The sequence below is a fragment of the Eucyclogobius newberryi genome, unplaced genomic scaffold, assembly GCF_026437365.1.
Source record: "Eucyclogobius newberryi isolate DKJ021-1_F unplaced genomic scaffold, fEucNew1.0.hap1 SCAF_21, whole genome shotgun sequence".
NCBI classification, from domain to species: Eukaryota; Metazoa; Chordata; class Actinopteri; order Gobiiformes; family Gobiidae; genus Eucyclogobius; species Eucyclogobius newberryi.
The window spans coordinates 6,283,359-6,296,191 of NW_027315846.1; positions in this window are offsets into that span (position 1 = coordinate 6,283,359).

Genomic DNA, 12,833 nt, shown 5'->3' on the forward strand with positions numbered 1-12,833 from the left:
CCTTAGGTGTTTTCTTTGCTCGACGCCAATGATTTGACCCTTCTCAAACACACTGGCATCTTTTCCATGACCACGGGATTTGTCTTTCCACATTGTTGTTCCAGAAATGAGAATCAGTTGGGTTTAAATGCTGTGTTGCAGCTGAAGGATGGTAACCCATGCAGCAGTTCTCCAGCAGGAGGCTTGGACCTGCTGTATTTGCTTGGTTGAATCCAGTACAGCCTTTTCCTTATCGCAAACGCACTAATGGTGAGACATCAAAAATACAAATTCTTACTTTGAAACATTTGTCATGAGTTTGTTTAGTGACATAGTGTGGAATATTATAGCCAAAAGTACAAGATTACCATGGAAACGAGCAGGAGGACACAAGTTTTTATTTGCTTGCTTTTCAGTGCAATAAAAACATCAAGAATGAGGAAAAAAAAGATGTGTATTTTACCGTATATTCCGGACTATAAGTTGCACTGGAGTATAAATCGTACTGTTGTGGAAAAATATAATCTGGCCCTTTGCTTTTCAATTTTCAAATTCTATCTTAATTTGATACAGTTCTAACACAGTCAACAGCCTGACACAACTCCTCTTGGCCTGGAAATGGACATGTCCGGACCTCCTGGAGTGACTAGGAAGTCCCACGTTCTGTCTCACATTAGGACAAAGCCAGCAAGACATGTGAATTGAATTACTGCAAATGTTATGTACTTATTATGTATGTATTATTATTATTATGTTATGTTATGTCTCCTTCCTGAAACCCCTGTTTCTTTGATGCCCCATTTGCTCCTTGGTTCCTTTGTACCTGAGAGACCAGTGACCGGGAACTTCTGTGTGGGTGTGGTCATGTGACCTTCTGTGATTTAAGGAAGGGGACAGACGTGGGACGGGAGGACTAGGGAGACACATTTTGGGGGAGCAGGCAAGAGACAGACGCGTGGACTCGGCCTTCCGTGAGAATGGCCGAGTCCACACGAGTTTCTTTCTGATTCAGCCACAAGATTAAACAGTTCACTTTTGAAACGAGACAACCTGCTTCTTTGTCTTATCGAGAGTTTTTGCCACCACAGCACCAGTCAAATAATGCATAATAGAGAAGAAAAAAACATATATAAGTCGCACTGGAGTATGAAATGCAGTTGCAAGTGTGAAAATAACAAATAATATCACATATAAGTCGCCCCGGAGTATAAGTATATAAGTATAAGTCGCACCCCGGCCAAAACTATGAAGAAAGGTGCAACTTATAGTCCGGAAAATACGGTACTTCGTTTTGTGGCAGAAAAGTTTAGTACGCTTTTTTTTTTTGGCAATGTACCGTCCACTTCAGCGTAACAAACCACTGCAGTTTTATTCGTTTCGCACGACTTGCAGCACTGTTACGTGTCCAGCGTAACGTCCCGCTCCGACAGACTTGGAAAGCGCTCACTCCAGACAACGCACGGCTCAAATGTGGCTCCGGCCGCGCCCCCTTTTCAACCGCTGTACTCCTCTGAAACGGAAGCGCGGCAGATGAGGGATTTTGACGAGGAGGGGGAGGGGCGCGGGGCGATCAAATGTGTTTTTAATTAATCCAAGACACTGCGGCGAAACTTTGCTTTAATTAACCACGGGGTCAGCGGAGCCCCTTCGTCTAACCGGGCCCATCTTTACGCCTTATGTTCTGGCAGTGATTGTTTTTTTTTGTGTGTGTTCTTTTTCTCCCCGCACCCCCCGCTGGCTGTATCCACGCACTCACGAGTTAACAGAGGTGCTTTTATTTCGCGTCTTAAAAGGGAAAAAAAGAGCTGCGGCGACGCCCGATCAATAACTACAAACAAAAACGGCAAATATTGGAGCGGGCGTAAATGAAAATGCCCCACACTGCGATGATTGCTTTGGCGCTCGGTGCGAATGGGATTTTCTGCCGTTCTTTTGATTCTCTCATGGACTTTATACAAAACGGTTTGATACGGAGGGTTGAATGGAAATCTGCTAACAAGGATCTGGTTGCGTAACTCCCGACAACACTTCTTACTGTATGTTTTCTGTGTTTTTATTGTGTCATTATCTGTTCTGTTTTGTTCTTTGCCTTTGAAAGAACGAGCTTCTCAAAGTGAGGCAGTAGGCTTGAAGTTGGGGATGAGAAGTAAGAATATTGCTAATTCCGATTGAAAATAAAGACAATAATAGTAGTTGGTCAAAATTGTCCACAGCTGGTTATTCGATTTTTACACTCGGTAAGTCACAGCTGCCCCGGGACTGAATAACGTTTGCATTAGCACGTTAGCAAGAATCACTCACACACTACATTTGTACAAAAGTGTGAGAGTGTCGTTCTCGGGTATAAAACATTGTTGATCGGTTTCGAGCTGGGATCGTACCTGCTTTGGGCAAACTTCAACTGTTCAGACCAGGGCTATTCTTAAGTTTAACACGCCACGACTAACAATATTTTGGGTTGCACAAAATATCCCACTTTTCAATAAATTTAGTGAATACATTAAAATAACTACTGATAGATTAGATGTTTGTGAAAAATAACATGCAAAATGCTTTGCCAACTTTGCTTTGCAAAATTGGCAATCCAGAACTGAACCAGGTTTAAACTTGGACTAGAACTAGAACCAACCAGATCTGAACCAGGACTGACCCTGAATCAAACCAGTTTGAAAGCTGAATTAAATTAGGACTAAACCAAGACCAAACCAGGTTTTAACTAGTGCTAACCCAGAATTAAACCAGTAAACATGATTATAGTTCTTTTTATTTGGAAGATGGGTCGTGGGCCGGATTAAATTGCTTGGAGGGCCTGATTTAGCCCTCGGGCCTTATGTTGAATAGCAGTGGTTTAGACTTGACTTGTCCTTGACTGATATGATCATTTTAAAGCAATTCGCAGCAATTCTTAGCCCTTCGAGCTAAAACAATCAACATGTGCAGTTAAACTTGAGTAAAAGCCTGAGCATGTACATATGCAGTTCTGTACATGTTAAACGTGTGTAAAAGCGACTCGTCACGGCCACACCCCCTGAGCGCCACACCCCCTGAGCGCCACACCCCCTGAGCGCGTACACGTGCAGACACCTCCAGCCGCGGCCCGTTCTCCGCTCACCCTGCACCGCTCTGCACAATCGCTCATGTCCAGCGCTTGTGTTTGCTCCTGTCTCCGTCGGGACAGGGGCGCAGGCTCAGGGGGGGGAGTGACTGGACGCTCCATCACCCGCGGGCGCTCTCCTCTCAGGATGATGCATGGAGCGCGGCAGGACACGGAGCCCAGACCTCTGAGGCCACAAACACACACAAACACACAAACACACACACAAACACACACAAACACACACACACGGAGTCAGAGCCGATGGACTTACGGGGTCTGAAGAGGCTGTGACCTACTGAGCGCAGGAGTCAAGGGGGTTTAAAACTTAAAACATCTACTGCATCTAACGTTTTATATTTGAATTCTTTGTTCTTGGACTGAAAAACCTTCTAGATTTTTATTTTTTCAACATAAAGAGGTTGTAGGTAAACTTCTTGCTCGGGCACACAATATTTCTCGTGTCTATAATAACTTTTTTACACATTTTAAACAAAAAAAGGCTGAAATGTAGTGACTGAAGGCTTCTGGACAGACAATATTTACGACTAAAGTGTACGGTCGATGAAAAAATCTACATTTATTTGAGTCTTTTTTGAACATTTTGATTTTTATAATGCCACTCTCTGTTTTATATAAGGTATTTTAAAGTCTATGAAGTCCGGGTAACAATTGTCAGTACGATTAAAAGTCGACTAGTCACTATTATTTGTAATAATACAGCTTTATCCTAAACTAAAGCCTTATTCCCACTATCCAAATATGTGTGGTTTAATGAATGAACGTGGGAGTTGTCAGTCTCTAGTGAACAAATAAAGAACTTTTTCAATTATAATTTTGCTTTTGTGTGTGTGTGGCTATAGTATTTTAGTATTTTGAAGGTTTTTTCTATCATGCAATTGAAAATATTGGCCATTATTGACATTACAAGACTCCTCATCATGGATATAATTACTTTAAACCTGATTCTAACTTACAAACTCTAACTGTTTAGTGCAAATCGCATCACAACAACATCAAACTCTTCTCAGCAGCAGCGGCAGTAGCTCAGTGGCAACAGTGTTCCTTTTCACGCCAACATTTGCTTTTACAAACTAGCTTTAATAATGTTTACAGTACGAACATCTGCCTTGTTTAAGCGAAGGATATTGAGTTGCAGGCTTCCCCGGGGCCGCTCGACCGCAGACTGTCATGACGTTTGCGCGCTCTCTTCATTGTGAAAAAACCCGTCGCGCTGGATGTTAAAAAACTTGGACACAAAGGCATAGTGTGCGCGTCCAAAATAGCGTAATGTCTTCCATCCTCCCGCCCCGGACCTCTGCCAGTGTTGTTCTGAGGGCCCTGCAACGTGTCCGCCGTCCGAGCATCATGGAAAAACTTACACGGGGCCGTTCTCGCTGGTAAATAAATAGCAGAGAGCGTGCAGTAGCGTTGGCCCTACAAATATTTAGTAATGGGCCTCCGTGGTTAGCTCTCCATCTGCCTATAATTCACTAAGCTTCTTCAAATAAATGCCCGAACGAGGAATTCCACTCCTGCCGCTTTTGTTCGATTGCCAAACTTATAAAAACGGAGGGAGAAAAAAACGAGTTTGCTGGCTTTATACGCAAGTTCTGGAGGTGTTTAGGCTAAATTATATCATATCTTAATGGGGTTTGTGTACGTGTGTGTGTGTGAGTCGGAGGAATGTTACAAGCCAAAAGGAAGTGGTTTCATCCCTTTAAAATCTACAGGCCGGAGTTGGTGAAAGCTTTATTAGTCCATTTATGTTTGGAGAAGTTATTACCACTCCTGGAGGATTTTGATTCTTTGTCATGTGGGTTTCAAACTGGGGTGCGAGGACGGCGGTCGGTGTTGCGAGGTTCTTTCCGGTGGTTGGCAGCTGTGAAAAAAAGAAATCAATTAAAACAAACACATTTCATTAAGAGAAAGCTTTATGAGTGATCTAAATTGTTGGCGCTGGTTTAGTTTAGTCCTGTTGGAATTTAAAGGTGCACTCAGTAACTTTTCACGTTCACTTGGTTGTACAGAAAGGTTATTGTTTTGCCGTGAATGTTCCACAGGGTTCTTATTGCTAAAATAATCAGCTTTTATAGTGCAAGGTTGTAGATCCACAGCAGCAAAACAAGGACTAAACTAGGACTAAACCAAAAACTAAACCTGGGATGAATCGGGACAAAATAAGGACTTAAATGAGCTCAGTTTAGGAAGAAATAATGTAATTGTCTTATTTAGCCCTAGACTTGGTTCAGTCCTTGTTTAAACTTGGATTAGTTCTGGTTTAGACCCTTCATGGCTCAGGCTTGAACAGGTTTGGTTTCTTTTAGTCATTTACATTCCCAGTTTTGTCTTAAGACTTGGTTCAGTCTTGGTTTAAGTCCACAAAGACGGCACTTGGAAAGCGATAGGTGTTAGTTTTTGACAAGTTTGCGAATCACTATCAAAGCCATCTTAATACTTCTTATTTTTTAATATACATAAAAGCAGTATGTGATTTAAGTACTTTTGTAATGAAACTAATGGCAAACATGTGAAATATAGCAGTATCACATTTGTGCGAGGTGTGAGCGAGACAGAATGCAGAAAGAGAAGTGGTTTTGGCCAAGTGTTGACCAGACGGAGTGCGGAGGGCCTTGATGCTCCCCTGTGAGGGTGTTAAGCCCGGGCCCGGGACGCCAGACGGGGGTCACTCCAGCCTCTCAGACTGGGCCAGGCCGACAGCTCTGAAGAATGTGCTCCATTGTCCCCGAGCTTCTAGCGTCTCTCGCAGCCGCAGTTCTGTTCAAATGCAATACACTGACCTCAACTTACCACTTCCAATATTAAAAACACAAAACAGCCTTTTTATCTTTGCACCATTTTGGGATTTTCTTACATTCTGTGGTCAGTTTTACAGTAGGAAATTTTGTATATCTGGTTAATATCCACTTTTGCTCCAATCTAACGCAGTATTTAAAGCTCGATATGTGACTTTGGACCCAGGAAAGTTGGTGTGATAGATTGTCTGTCCCACGGCTGAACCCTGAGATAGGACAGACTGCCTTGTGCTGTGGAACAACCTCCTGGACACCCTTAGACTGAAGCGACTTGTCCCCATACAAACATCTAGTGCTTACATGGAATAAACATTTGGTATAAATTGAACACGTTTTGGTTAATTTCTTGTTTATTACGTGTCTTTACGTTATTTTGTGTCAACAAGGTGCTCTTGAAAAAGGCCCTCACGGTATAAAGAATACACATTATGATACACACCAGATATTAAGACTAAAAATCAACGTTCTTCGATGAATGAACCCATCTGAGAGATCGACTCTACTGACCACCAGTCTACGACCCTTCCCTTCATCTATGTTCCAACCGTGGAGACCCTTGCACCCTTGCACCTCTTGTTTAACCTCGTTTAGCCCTGGTTTTGTCCCTAGATTAGACCTCTAGATCCAGCTCCTGGTTTAGCCTTGATCTAGCCTCGGCTTCTCGGGCCTCGCATCGTACATTCCATCACCAGAACTAGACCTCGCCCAAACCCCTCCAAAAACACCTGCATAATGTAAGTGCGAATGAAGCGACGGGGATTACGAGCCGGCTCAGGGCAGGGTGGCGCTGAGGAGGAGGGCAGGGGGGCGGTTCTTATGTAGAGACGGTCGACAGCATGTGATCGCCTCAGCCTCGCGACGGCAAAAAAAAACAAACAAGAGCTTTATTTTCTTTTCCCTCTCAACCCTCTGTCGTCCCCGGCGTCTTTGGGTGCTCAGATCATATGCAAAGCTGTTTTATGCTAATGCTGTGTGTACACTCTTTGGTAAGCAGCGTTTGGACTAGCATACACAAACTACATCACAGACTCCCTCTCCACCTGCCTGCCTGCCTCGTCTCCCCTCGGCAACCGGCGGCATCCTTTTCTCTGGCTGAAGGCGAGATGTACGAGGATGTGGGCGACGAGAAAGCGAGAGGAATCCACAGAACTTCTGCCCGCGCGGTTTGTCCATTTAGGGATTGCAATTAAAGTAGGGGAAGCCTTAAAGGATTACGCTGGCATTTATTGTATACTTTCCTCTCTGCCAATGATTCAAATAAAAGACAGAAACCCGACAATGTGTTCATCTGTCTGTGCTTATTTTCTCAAGAACAAAAAAAAAAAGAAAATACGGAGATTTACCAACATGCATAAATGTTGGTTTACTTCAGATTGCTTCCCATATTTGCACAGTGATGCACAAGTTACAGGTATATTGCAGTATTTGACTAAATACAGGGGACAACTCCACACAAACGACCGTATTTTCCGCACTATAAGTCACACCTTTTTTCATAGTTTTGGCCGGGGTGCGACTTGTACTTATATTTATACTCTGGAGCGACTTATATGTGATATTATTTGTTATTTTCACACTTGCAACCGCATTTCATAATCCACTGCGACTTATATATGTTTTTTTCTTCTCTATTATTCATTTTTTTGGTGCGACTTATAGTCCTGTGCGACTTATAGTCCGGAAAACACGGTAAACCTATCTTAGACCTAAACATTCAGTTTGGGCAGTTTTAGATGAACCAACAAAGATTAAACCTTTTCGCAAAACTGAGTGATGACTATTTTGAGAAATCCAGGCATAAAACATGTCCAAGAAGATTAAAACTAGACTGACTTAAATGTTTGGCTAGCAACTAAGCAGCTTCTTGAGGGCTTAGTTTGGTGAAGTTGGTGTAACGTCAATAAAAAAGACTTTTAAACGGCTCCGTCCCATGAGTGACGGAGCTAGAAGCACAGTCCTCCATTTTGGTTCAAGGCCGACATCAAAGATCTTTCATACATAACTTTGTTTTACGTTTTTTTCCAACCACTGAGGCTCTTGATCCAACAGGAACATCCATGTTATCAAAGGTTTGGCCCCTTTCCTCCATATGCAAGCACAGAGTAGAGTCAAGACCAGACCATGTTTTCATTCAGCGGTTTTGATGTTGGTGCCTCTCTTATTTTTTCCTTAATTCAAAAGGAAAAACTCACTGCCCTGCGACCGCCTTCACGTGGAGCCTGGTACGCATCCTCATCACACAATCTAACTTCATGTTCTTGTTATACCACGTTCTCCTGAGCATCCTTCTACCCAAACGTTCCCCATCCCTGTTCTGTATCATATAGTTACTTTCCCTACACGTCCGACCTCCGAAATCTCTTGGTCGCACACAGATGTTCACTAATCTCGGAGAAAACTAAGCAGAACACTTTCAAACGGCGCTCTAGTGTTACCAACGTGTGCTAGAGCAGTTGTCTGTCCAAACAGTCTAAACAGCGCTGGATTTCCATACGTTTGGTGGCTAACGTTAAATCGCCCGTTGAAACCGCATCGGAGCCAACTCATGGAACAGTCTCCGCCGTTTGAACGTTCTGTTTAGAAACCCTGGGAGACGCTATCGGCCCTTTAGACCTGCAGTTGTCTTACCGTCTCCTTGACCAAGATCTTAAAATCGACGTAATACAATGGGTTGGGGACCTTTATCTGAATCCGCATCTTCCGTGAATCGACTGTCAAGTTAACCAATCGTTGACGACTCCACTTTGACACTGGTGCGCACGTGTCTGTCAGCTCACACACACGCACACACACATGCACACACACACACACACACGCACACAGGGGGCAGGCGTGTGCGCGTTAAGGGGGTGGACATGTTTAGCGTTCGGAGACTGGGAGCAGCACTTAGCTCATTAATGTAAACACGCTGCTAAGCACAGGTTCTGCTGAGCTGCACCACCACCTCCCATAATCCTCCGGGAAGGGGACCGGCTCTCGTCTGCCGCGCTCTTCCCGCCTTCGCAGCCTCTTTTGTCAGTGTTTGTCGCCCGTGCCTTCCCCCTCAGGCTTTAGCTCCCTCCAGGCTTCAGAGCGCTCCCCCCGATCATCGCCGCTCCCGTCGTATGTGCGCTTACTGTCATCTCCCTCAACATCTGCCAACGCCCTCTCCACGCCACCGGGCCCCTGGAACCAAACACACACACTCACACACACACACACACACAACGAGACATTTTAGTTTTTCTGTGAAGTTGATATTTATAGTTTTGGTGTTGCTCATCTTGATTTGTTGTCCTTTGCGCTCGTTCCAATGGCTGAACTGCTTGGGCGAGGTTTACCCCATAAAAACCAAAGATATACAACTAATAAAAACATATTTGAGTACATTGAGGTACATTGTAGTCCGACTAATGAAGGGGAAAAGGAATATAGATGTTTAAAGATTAGAGAGCTATCCTTGTCTTGCACTCTTTACCGTATCTTATTGATCACATAGAGCTACAGAATCATTTTAGGACATCTTACCAACGCATTTTAGCTTGTGCCTCCTTCTGTGACAGTGGCAGAGCAGGTTCAACGCTTGCCAAATACTTTGAGGTCATTGCTTCCAACTTTGTTCAAGTGCACACTGCTTTTTGTCTCCACTAAACTATGTTAATGGTTAACATGGAACATACTGTAGTTCCAGTGCTGGTGCCTGACTTTCAGCTTCTCCTATAGTTCTAGTAACTGCCCTCAGACGGAAAAGGAAATATCCCATGCATTGTGTTGGATGAGAACCACACAGATGCAACGGCGAGGGACACTATTTGTTGTCCAATCAGGAAGGTTGTTTGATGATGTATTTGATATTCTGTCGCATAACAAAAAAGCTCTCAATTTTGAAACCACAATTAAACAGTAAAAAAACCAACACTTTTAGACAGATTAATGTGCTGTAATTAAGAAACAACTGCTCTGACGTAGATCAAGATCATTTTAAAACTAATCCAGAAAAGTCACATTTTTCCCCATTCATTTATATATATTTTTTTCAGTTTGCAGATAGCACGCTAATATGGGAAAGAATCAATCTAAAAGTGATGTGTCCATCCCGGAGACACCTGTCAAACACCTGTCATACTGGCAATGTTAAAAATAAATATGGGAAAGAGTGTCTGGAATGCTATGTATGTAGTCTGTAACTTCTTTGTGATTTTAATGCAGTTTTCCTGTTGTGTGAAGCACTTTGAATTGCCTTGTGTATGAAACGTGCTCTACAAATAAACTTGCCTTGCCTATAATATTGAGTGTCTAGCTTTTGTTGACAAGTGTAGCAACATGTATTTGCCTGTGGTAGTTTTAGAAGACAGTAAGTAGGAGGGGCTATCTAAAACATGTTCTCCGTTAGTGGTTCCAAAAAACATTTATTGGTTTTGGACAGTGTGGATTTTTCTAGCGACAGTGAAGTAAGCCCCCCCCCCGTCCTCCCTCGGCATTTACTCCTTCGACACCACTTTAAATACTCGCCCGATTTCCAAGTGTGAATATTCATGTCAATGTCATATAGGATTGGCCGGTGGATTACAGCTAATGACGGACTTAATCAAAAGCCTCTTTGCCCATTCACTGATCTTTGCTCTATATTGTCCTTGCCAATTCACCATCTCAGAATCTCTCAATTTGACGATTAACTTACACCTAAACACGTCATTTTGTATCATTTCAACTGCAATTTTAAGAGAAAGAGAAATTACTTCCGCCGATATAGACTTGTGTCCATTGAAGAAATTAATAATCGGTTTATAAATATGTTATTAAATAGGAGTTAAGCCGCATATATATTTCATGGTGGAGGAAGGGAGCGGGTCCCTCAGGCCGCGGGGCTTTACTCGTATCATTCATTTATAATTAATCTGCTCCACTTGGGACTGAGGATTTAAGACCTGCTACAGACAAGAGCTGCTCTGTTTCTACTCGGTGCAGCGCCGGAACACGGGAGGTCCTCAGCGCCAGAAATACTCGGAGAAACTAAAGATTTATTAGACATTGTGCTGCTGCAAACACGGAAATACAGTGTAATGCATCTAACGTGGCAGAGTCATATTTAACGGAAAAGCCAGAGAATCACAGATGAAAGGTGCGTCACAGAGTTAGTTTTGACAGACTGAAGATGTCAATGAAATGGTTGATTGACATTGGATAAATACATCAGTTTAGCACCGTTCGAATGCTCGGTCTCGTCTGACAGGGTTGGGCCTGGTTAGTACTGAACGCTATGGGGTCGTTATGTCCTTTGGCAAGACACTTCACCCATGTTTGCAGCCGCGGTCTACTCCGGGACCGGTGTGTAGTTTAACACAACCTGCGCAAGGAATGAACGTCAAGTGCATGAAATTTAAAGCAACTTTGAGGAGAAAAGCATTTACTAAAGATTGATCGTTCATCACTTCCTACCATGTATGTTTTAATTTGCTTTAACATGTCAATCTCCATGGAAACTAGAAGGTGACACCACCAGGACAAGTTACAGGTCACAGCAGCAAAGAGGCATTTTTTTGTTTGTTCTGATAGAAAAAAAAAATGGCATTTCCATGGAGACAAGCAGGTAGCGGACCCTCAACCAGAAAAGTCATGGCACCTTTAGGTTTCCCATGACCGTATTTTCCGGAGTATAAGTCACACCAGCCAAAAAATGATGCATAATAGAGAAGAAAAAAACATATATAAGTTGCACTGGAGTATGAAATGCAGTTGCAAGTGTGAAAATAACAAATAATATCACATATAAGTCGCTCCGGAGTATAAGTATAAATATATAAGTATAAAGTAGCACACCGGCCAAAACTATGAAAAAAGGTGCGACTTATAGTCCGGAAAATACGGTAATCTAAAACAGGCATAACTGGTCCTGAATCGAGCTCTGATGATCTGCTCCTGACAAGTTTTACCATGCAGTTCATTTTAAAAGGTGGGTCAAATGTAGAACACAAGTTCCCCATGAGACAAAAATACAAGATTTTGACATAATTAATTCATAAATAAACTACAGGATTCCATTCACTATTTTGGCCTCAATATGTATTTATATTGTAGCACTGCCTTTGGAATTTGACCTCTCATGAAGTGTAACTCACCAACACTTTTTTTTTTGTAAATACATGTCAATTTTATCTTGTGAGCTCTTGTAGAACGAGATCTTGACCCATTCTTGGTCAAATGCAGAGGAAACATATCCCCATAAGAGCATAATGCAAGTGTAACCTTTACCTATAATGTCAATCGTTGTAATAATCGTAATAATACAACCACACAACAGGCAGTGATAAAAAAAGAAAAGAAAATGTAAGTGAAAAGACATTACCCATAAATAACATACGCTCCATTTCCAGTCTTGATCCTCCACATTGTTCATTGCTCATTACTTTCTACGGTTCTTGAGCCGCGGCCAATCTCACTATGGAAGTGCAAAACATAACCATATGGGCCCACTGTAACCACGCCAACACAACGGCACCTAGCCCTTATTAAACGCCCCTATAGAAAATCTGGGAGTGTTTGAAGATCAGCCCCAGCCACAATCAAAATAAGGTAAGAGAGAAACGCGGTCGAAATTTGTAGTTTCTCAGCGCAAAACCCCGACCGTAACGTAACAATGGTTCATACGCGATGACACTTTTCCAATAACTGCGGAGCGCCCTGAAAAAAGTCTTTGTTTATGATGTTTTAAGGCTAAGGTGCAGTCATTAGAAAGTGCGGTTCCCAAAAACCTTAGCAACGCCGTACTGAAGTGGAGCATTGCAATCTCCAACACTACCTTGAAGAAGACCTACTACACATTAACCTCGAGCTGAACACTTAAAATCGACTGCAGTTGTGATCCCACGGAGGGAAATGTTGCTGTAACACATATAGTCGCCATTTAAAAGGAGCCTACATAAACTATCAAGATGTGGTTGAAAACTTAATAACGCACGATAAAC